This window comes from Lissotriton helveticus, chromosome 2_1 (genome assembly GCF_964261635.1).
Source record: "Lissotriton helveticus chromosome 2_1, aLisHel1.1, whole genome shotgun sequence".
In the NCBI taxonomy this organism is placed as follows: Eukaryota; Metazoa; Chordata; class Amphibia; order Caudata; family Salamandridae; genus Lissotriton; species Lissotriton helveticus.
Genome location: NC_136059.1, coordinates 151733089 through 151742766, shown reverse-complemented (window position 1 = coordinate 151742766; position 9678 = coordinate 151733089).

The following is a 9678-nucleotide window of genomic DNA, read 5'->3' as shown; positions in this document are numbered from 1 at the left end:
GAGAAATTGCATTTCGGGGGCTACCAAATCAATAGTGGACCCTGAACTTTCATTCTTATAGGCGCTATTTCGGTCTGAGTGGACTTTGTAGACAACGGCAGCCTAATATGAAAAAGCCAATAAATGTCCCTCACACAGTGTAAGAAAACTCCCACTATTTGGGGGGCATTAGTAATGTTATGCATCTGTCGATATAGCTTTGGCAGCTGCCACTTTGGTTGGGGTCTGTATTTGGAAAGTCAAAATGGTTTGCTTGCTGACATAACATGGTGGCCGTGCCTCCACATGCTTCCCCTTAGTGGTTCCCGCCATGGTAAATTTGGCTTGCCAGCTGCAGATCGTGTGCAGAGGCACTAACATCTCTGGCACCAGTGGTGTTGTGGCAAAGCCACTAAACACTTAAGGGCAGATACATCCAAGGGTTTGCGAATACTAAAACCCATTTTGGAATGTACTAAGCCCATTTACCGATTCAGAAACATTTTTCATTAAATGGTTTTAGGAAACTATATCGAAATGGTATTTTGAAGGGGCATGTTAAGAGCGTCCTCATAGCATGTATTATTGTTGTGCAACTGCCTACCTCTAAAAAAAAGTTTTTAAAACTTTGCATATTTGTAAAGCACGGCCCATTTTTTTTTAATAGAAAATGGGTTGCATTAAAAAAAAATTACTTTATTGAAAAGCAATCACAGACATGGTGGTCTGCTGACCCAGCAGGCCACTATCCCTGTGATAACAACGAATCGTAGTGGGTCACAATTTGTGACAGACCTCATTAATATTCATGAGGTAGGTCGAACTGCGACCCAGTATGATTCGGTATGTTGTGAATCGATCTATTAGGACACATGTGGATTTACCCAAAATACCAATCCATTTAGTAAAAATTGGTTCGCAAATTGGTACCACATTTACCAAATGCAAAATATCTAATTAACTTGTGTCACATTTAAAAAACAAAGTAGACCAATACAAATATAGTGACCAATTATGAAATCAGCAAAACAAAAACGACAGTTAAATATGGATTTGAGCTTAAGAATTAAAAATGTCCTAGCTATTGTGAAAGAACGTTTCAATTCTATTAAGGATGTGGAGGAGAGGATTAGGCTTGAACTTTCAATGCTTTATAATATCCTGCAGCCATTTTAAAACCAGTAAACACTACATTTACCATCAAAGGATGTATGACGTTACAACGCATACTTTTACCACGCATGCTGTTACAACGCAGTTTTTACAACGCAAACCTTTACAACGCATAGCGCTTTGGGGTGCTGGATAGTGAATAGTTTAATTTACTATTCCAACTCCAGTCCCCGTAGACACTAGGGAAGGTGTTGGATAGTAAATTAAATCTAATCCCTATCCTAGAGCGCCGCCCAGCGCAATGCGTTGTAATGGTTTTCGTTGTAAAACCTGCATTGTAAAAGCCCTGCGTTGTAAAAGTTTCGTTGTAAAGGATGTTTCCCACCATCAAACCATGGGATAAACACAAAAAGTCCAATCCACCTATCAGGGCGGCCGTAATCCTTGGACAGTCCCTGTGCCGCTCTAGCCTCCTCTTTCTTTCTACGACACCTTATGAAATAAGGAATCTAACTAATGTGAACCTGTCAACAAAGTGTATTCCACAAATACCGGTAAAAATAGGACATGGCATAAGCTGTATCCGAGAAGGCAACACCACATATTTCTCCAGTAATGAAAATGCCAAACCATTGAAGGACCATTACTCTAGGGTGGGAAGAACGAAATATGGTCTACTGGGTGGGCTAATCCTCACTTATGCGTCCTCAATAGAATCGAATCTTCCTTCACAATAGCTAGGACATTTTTCATTCTATGTCGGGACAGGAGGCGAGGATCAGGCTAGTTTAAAGCTTCTCCACCACAAGAGATACCAAGTGTGTTATCTGCTTAAAGTAAAATCTTTTAAACATAGTCAGAAGACCAGTACGCCGTGTTGAGAATGTCCTCCAGGCGTGCCCCTAGTGAGAACACCTTGGAGGCCATAGCTCCCCGCAAGGAGTGAGCTCCAAAATTGAAAATATCAATGTCTGCTTCCTGCAAAACCCATTCAATCCATTTTGCTACAGTGGCTGAAGACACTGCTTTGTGAGGTTTTATAGGTGCGATAAACAACTGTTGGTCGCCCGGAGGGCGGATTTATCCAGTCATATTTTCATATGCCTTTAGTGCTTTCACCACACACACACAATTTGGGAACAATAGGAAAGGCAGGATAGGACGCAATTCTCGAATTACATTTAGTATGTCTAGGAATGTGAAAAGTAATCCCTTCTGGGGTAAATACTCTACTGGTAAGGTCCATCATCCTTACATCAGATACTCCCCGACGGGAGATCAGACAGAGCAACATGGCCAGTTTAGCGGACATCTGCTTCCTGGATAGATACTTGTTGGACGGCCAGGATTTGAACAACTGATGAACTATGTTCACATCCTACAGTTGAGAGTAGCCCGGTTCCGGAGGATTAGATAGCTGGATGCCCCTAAGAAGTTTACGTTCGAGGGGATGATCTCTTTTTGGATCCCCGTCCACAAAGCTTTGCCCTGCGGATATTGTTGAGCAGAAGTTATTAACTGATCAATACGCCAGACCTTCGGTTGCCTGCTCCGCCAGAAAATTTATAACATTTTTCCCCACGGGATTGAGCTGCCGTTGATGAGATCAACGAGACCACCTGACCCAAGCAGATCGGTATAATTTGTTTGTGCTATCTGCCTAGGCCTTGGTAAGTAGGTCTGCAGCCTGAGATGAAATGTCTGGGACTTTCCATCATTCCTTGTAATTGGCCTCTCCACGAGGCGGAGCATCCAAGAGGTTATGAGAAGAAGAGGGTGCCCCATGGGGATCCGCTAGGAGATCTGGAAATGCGGGTAGAGGGATTGGATAATCCCAAGAAAGTTCCATCAGAACCGAAAACCAGACTTGAGACTTCCAGATAGGATTGACCACCACCAAGTCCGTGTTTTGGCGACGTAGCTGGGTTCAGACTCTCATTATCATCGCGAAAGGGGGAAACGCATAACCCAGTTCCACCTGCCAGTCCTGGAGAAAGGCATCGGAAGCCACTGTCCCAGGATCCGGCCTCCAACTGCAATATCTCTCCAGTTGGTGGTCCAATTGTGACGCGAACAGGTCGATTGAGAACGGTCCTCATCTCCTCTGTAGGGCGGCAAAGACTGGTGAGTGCAGATTCCAGAGGCCGGTGCATATCCAGTGGCGAAATGCTAATCCGCCACTTGGTTGAATTGCCCTGTTAGATGTTCTGCATCCAAATAAATGTGATTGGCTAAGCAGTAATCCCAGAGTATTTTTGCTAGATTGGACAATGTCCTGGATCATGTCCTCCAAAATGATTGAAATATCGGACATCCACCACGTTGCACATTTTAAGAAGGACACAACAGTGGGCCCTGTCCTTGGTTCAGCACTTCACTGCAAAGGAGCCCACCATTAGTTCTAAGACATTCATGTGAGAGATTGTTCTATGGAGGACAGCTTTCTGCCTGTGGAGTACCTCCTGCAGCGGTTATAGCCTCTGGCCTCTGATTCTAAGAACCGATCTGGTTGGGATCCAAAAATAGGCATACATATGATTCAGCCACCATTGCAGTTCCTCTTTGGCTTCCTCCAACAGAGGAGTAGACTGGGAGTAACTGAGACCGCGCCAGGGCTATCTTCAGGTTTTGTAATTCACTGTAGTGAGGGAAGCCTGGGTAGATAGCTTGGTTGGAGGAGGAAAGGAGACCCAGCACCCTGGCCAGGTCTCCACAATGTCCGATGGAGCACTTGTCTGATCTTCTTGAGTTTGCGTGAGAGAAGAGTAAGGGTGGCTGCTATCGAGTGCACCACGAATCCCAAAAATAGTTGATTACGAGGGGGAGAGAGTGGATTTTTCCTCATTCACCACGAAGTCCGGAGACTCCAGAAAATCTATTGCCATCTGTAGATGTTGGATCAAGCGGCAGGGGCACTGACACATGAACAGGATATCTTCGAGGTAGAAGATCAGTCGGACCCCACGGCCCCGAAAGTGCTTGATCACCGGCTTCATAACGTTGGTGAAACACCACGGTGCGGATGACAGCTGAGATCTCCAAAGGGACTGAAGGAGATGTCGATCAGGAGGAAAATATAGGGATTGTGAGAGAGGCATCTTTCAAGTCCATGCAAACCATCCAATTCCGGGTAAGAAAGAGATATCGAAGGAGGATGAACCCCATCCATTTTGAAGTGGCAATATTTCAATGAATTTCTTCAGGTTGATCACCGGGCGCTACCCACTATCTCTTTTCTCCACCGAGGAACGCGATGGGATGGAGTGTGGATGCGACGATGGCTCCCTTCTGCAAAAATTGGAGGTTTTCATTGTCTATTAGTGCGGTCTCTTCTGGGAAGAAAACCAATGGGCTCGGGAGAGATGACCAGGTGGGGATCCTGAAAACTATTCAAAATGCTTGGACTGTCTGTAGAAACCAATCAACTGAGGTGAGGAGCTGCCAATTGTCTAGGAAAGGTTCCCAACACGCTCCCTAGTCGTATTACCGCTGAGGTTTGAACTCTCACCTGATGGGTTCTGGTGTTGGTCATTACCCCTTCCTCTCGAGCCTTGGCATCGGGGTTAAGTCCTGGTGTTGTAGAAGGTCCCAAACTTAGCTGGCCATTGGCGGCGGGTATCTCCTCTTGAGGAGGGCTGATAGGAGGTGCGGCTAGTCGAGCACCCTCATCCACAACCAGCTCCGGCAAAAACGTGCAGGAGGAAAATGTGTTTAATAGAAGTCTGGGCTTTTTCCAAGGATGTGAACGTATTCACAAATTTCAACAATTCTTCAAAGGAAGGATCGCCTAATAAATTCCCCTCAGCAATGGGGCCTGCCTTCGAGGTTGCAAGCTTCCCAAATTCGGGGTCAATCTTAATTAGCAAGGATCTGCAACACGTGATAGAAAGAGCACGGTTAACATTACCCAATAGGGTGACTGCCCGCAGGGCCCAGCTAGACAGGGCCTCCGGGGCAATGTGAGACCCAGAGACCTTGGTATCCTCAGCCATATTCAAGATCTTGGAGAGTGGACCCACCACGTTCAGTAACTTGTCCTGGAAAGACCGCCAGGACCAGTCGATACCCTTTTTTGGCTCTCGCACAAACTTACTTAAAAAGGTCAGCATTTTAGGATCAATCTACTGTAGTGTAGTTCCTATTATCCCAATAGGCTCTGCGCATTGGAATAATACCTTCAATAGTATAGGCCTAGACCAGACGTTAACTAGGTCTTCTATTGTCGATATTAGACTTAAAGTTTTGGGTTTGCCAACTAGCGCAGAGTTCACTAGAAACTTTCTCGAATAGGCAAGGAGGAGTTGAACCTCCCTGGATAGACAAGAAGGGATTTAGTTTCTGACAACCATAGAACATGACAACTTTGCTCTCCCCTAATCAAGAGTGTATCTCTAGAGTCGTGTGAAAACAAAAAACAACTTATTTTACTCAGTCAGTACGTGCATTCTTAGTCTCACCAGATTGTAGAGAAAAGGAAGAGACGGGCGTGTTCAATAAAAGATGGTATTTATTGATCAGTCTCTTTTCTCATACAAGAGAAATGGATCGATATTATCGCAATACTTATGGTTAAGTAAAGTGCATAAAATAAATGCAGAAGTATAAAATAATACTGTAAAAACATTTATATGGTTTCTAAGCCATATGAAGGTTTAAAATGGATAAAATAGATATACACATATATACATTTGACTAATCGTACTTAACTGGTGTTTCTAACTACGCCTACCCCAGTGTACCTGACCTAAGCCTAATACGTGGGCGGGAATAGAAAGTAGCAGTTTAAGTTAAGTTTGTTTTGCCAAGTGACTGACTCAAGAATTCTCTGCGAGGGGTTATTCAGTTCTGTACCTGGAATTTAGGATGAATGAGGGATGGTATCTCTCGTCTCTGGTCTCGATATTCCAGGCTGCCTGCGAGGGCTGCTTGGAAGCGCCGGAGCTGGATTTCTCGGCAGGAGAAAGGCAGCGTCTCGTTCTTAGCGCGTCAGGAAGGCGGGGCTGCGCCAGCGGGGTCTGCTCTGCTCTGGGCTTCGGCAAGTCTGGCTGCTCCGATCTCGTCACCACCACGTGTGTTTGCTTAAGGCAAGACCGGTAATATTTATACCTGTAAGGTGCCGAGATTGACGTAAGGATGGACATAGATACGTCAATAAGGATGTCATACGACTTGGTCGTTAGCACATTCTTTTGCTGAAGTTCTCGGTGAAATCAAAACAATGGCCGCAGGGTTTTTCCCAGGTTGTCATAGGTTTGATTTGTTTTGAGAACTCCGTATGCCTTATCAGGGGCTGGAGGAATATCGCTTGTCTAATTAGATGGCAAGCGTTATGACCTAATCAGATAACACGTTCCTGTGCCGTGGTGTGGCTTAATCAGATAACGGTTTCTGCATCATGGGATGGCTGCTAGTTAACTTGTTAACCAGAACAGGGTCAGGAATAGGGGGATCGATACAGAACCTATAGGAATACATCACACCCACTCCACGCTAACTATGGCCATATTTACGAATCTAGGCATAGTAAAACATACTGTAGAGTATTGTGTATACCTTACCACCCCAAAATACATATAATGCATTTCGAATTTATCTAATATACGAAAAAATAGTCACATGTACTATATGCACTCAAGCTGTAGAATAATGCCAAAGTAATCAAGCATATGTATACATTATTACTAATCGAATATGAGAATTACACATGAAATGGCTCTTTAATACAGAAGAAAAAGTTCGAGACCATTCCATCACAGAATAAAATAATTATGAACATACCAGCGGGCAGCTAATGTCTATAAAGTATCTAAAAATAGAAATGTAGTTCTCTAAGAATAGTTCTTACTTTAAGCAGAAGATAAGTGTCCCGAAAAATCGTAAAAATATTTTGGGGCTGCTGAAAAAAATTGCTGTCCGTGAACTGGAGGGGAAATTGTTCATGCTACTTTATTATTAAAGTTGAAGGCCAAATTCAGGGTGTTGGGAACGCCATGTGCTAGCTTGCTCAAAAGTCTCTATTTCTGCTCTGGTGAGAACATCATATCATTTAGACTGTCGAAAAAGCTGTCAACAGCTTCCTGGGAGAGTTCCACTAACTCGGAAAAAGGTGTAACCATGCATTCATGTGCATGATTGTCTCCATTGACGTTTTGATTAGTATTGCTGACAGAAGGTCGTACCTGATCAATGCTGCTTTCATCTTGAACTTCACTACCCCTCAATCGTAGTGGTGAAGTTTCCACGAATGCCGTCATCAGGATTGGTAGCCGTTGAGGGCAGCACAAAGCATGAGCCGTTATTGGACTCAACAATGTTTCTGCATCCATTGGCGCATCCGATTGTAGCGTCAGACAGGTGTCCAACACGCATTCTTCTCCGCATAGCAAGCACCTTAATACAGGTAAAACACATCGATGCCACATTGGTCGAAATGAAAGAAACCAAGTCATGTTCAGGTCTCTAAGCCGGGATAGTCCCAGGATTTTTGATATCCGGTCCCGGTATCCAATGGCTCGGATTGTTTCTTCCCTTGTCGCAGGTGTTTTGTCTGTGACACGGTTTGCCATAACGAAATATTAGGACCAAGAATAGGATTCCTGCAATTAGTCCCAAAATGAGGGGAAGTCCGCCAAAAATCGAATGGACGAAATCTGGAAAAATACCCAGTATGGCTTTGAATGGTGTTAATGCCATCGAAAATACTGTCTTAAATACTTTTGAGACTCCACTGGTATCAGAAATATTTAAGATTTCATTCAGGATTTCTGCGAAATGTATGGGGGAATTGGTTGATAACAATGAGTGAATCTCTGCAGTCGTCCATGCGACTAGGAGATCATACGTTTCTTTTGATGACGTGAGTCTGGTCGGCGTCTGAAGTAGCACTGTTTTCATTCTGCTTAAAGTATCTATTCGTATAGAAGTAATTTTCAAGTTAGGCCATGCCCTTGCCTCCCTGTCTGGAAAGGAGCTGGGGAACAATGAGTGTCCACAGCACATGACCTTCGCAGTCGTAGTTACGAGATAAGGAATCCCGGGCAGAAGACTACAACATCTGCGATCCATAATTATAATGTAACTCCCATTATAGAGTCTTTTAAAGAATGGTTCTATCTCTGTTGCAGGTGTGCCTAGCTGGTGACATGAAAGGTTATTTGAGTTCCCTTCACAGGCTCCATGCAAACTAATTCCATTACACAGAAGTGTACCGCTTAGTGACATCGCACAATTATTGCCACTAAGAAACACTTTCTGTCCTTTATTACTGACACATGCATGTGAATAGGGCAAGTTCCATGTTGTCTTAATGTACCCTTTTCCCAATTTTTCGTACATGCCAGCCTGTATATATTTTTGACAGTATTGAAACCTGAAGGTTGATATTGGAATATTAATTATCCCATGTATTATCCATTCACTGACAGGTCGGTCTGACATTGTCACTGGTAATCTTTCGAGTTTCTCAATGCTCAGGATTGTATAATCAGCACCCTTCTGGGCCATACTGACTTGTTTATCAGTAAGGTTAAAGATATTGAATAGTGACGTTGTGTTGATTAAACGCCAAGGCACATAGCCTGAACGCAGATTTTGTAACGTCCAGCCAAGCTGTACAATAGAACGCAATTGAGACTGACCGTGTTGTAACAACAGTAAGTCTTGCGATATTATGTCGATTGCTGAAGACACAATGCTGTCCAAAGAAAAAATTCTGGAGGACAGAGTCATTAACCCATTGTCCACTACAGAAAGCGATTTTTCCAAATTAATACGGTCAATTTCCCGTATACTTTCTGCTGTCTCAATTTGAGTCACCTTCCAGGCCTCGTTGTAAGCTGCATATACAGAGGCTGCTAGGAAACGTTTCTGACGCTGTTTGCGCGGTCCCATAATGAAATCACGCAAGTCAGCACCATCAGTAAGTAAAGCTAGGTGTTGCTTAATTTCTGTCAGTGTGGAACTTTGTAGCCATTGAAGGCATAATTTGCCCACACTGTAGGTGGTTATTATCCCTGGGTGTTGTCTTTGGGAATATCTAGGGTCTGGCCTGGTCAATTTGAACCCCTGTGTTTTGTTCAGGAATCTGTCTTGACAGTTATTAGTATCTGTGGGCCAGATCAACCACTGTTTCCAATCAGGATGTGTTCTGTTTTGGTTTAATACATAGTTTACGTCTATCTCTTCATCTGTAGAGCCATTGCTGTTCATTGTTGGCTTTGGAATAGACGGTTTATTTAAGTCTTTGATTTTGGCTAGGCCAAGACAGGTAGTTTGTTGAACAGTGTCATTCAAAAATATAATTTGTTCTGGGATCATGCAGGCTCTAAACAATGATTATATACCTTGTACTTGCCATTCTTTTGTACCCCAAACACTTTTTACTTCAACATTTTTGTCCCAATAATCAAAACCAAAAGTATTCATTTGTTCGAAAAATGAGTCTGAATATATCAATTTCGTGTTTGTTATCATGGTCTTTGTCCCTGTCTTATTTGACAATTTGAAATAAAATGTTTCAGCATTACTTGTATTGAACCCTGAAAAGTATGAATATTTGTCATAAAAGGTTCTTGAGCTTCCTTTTGG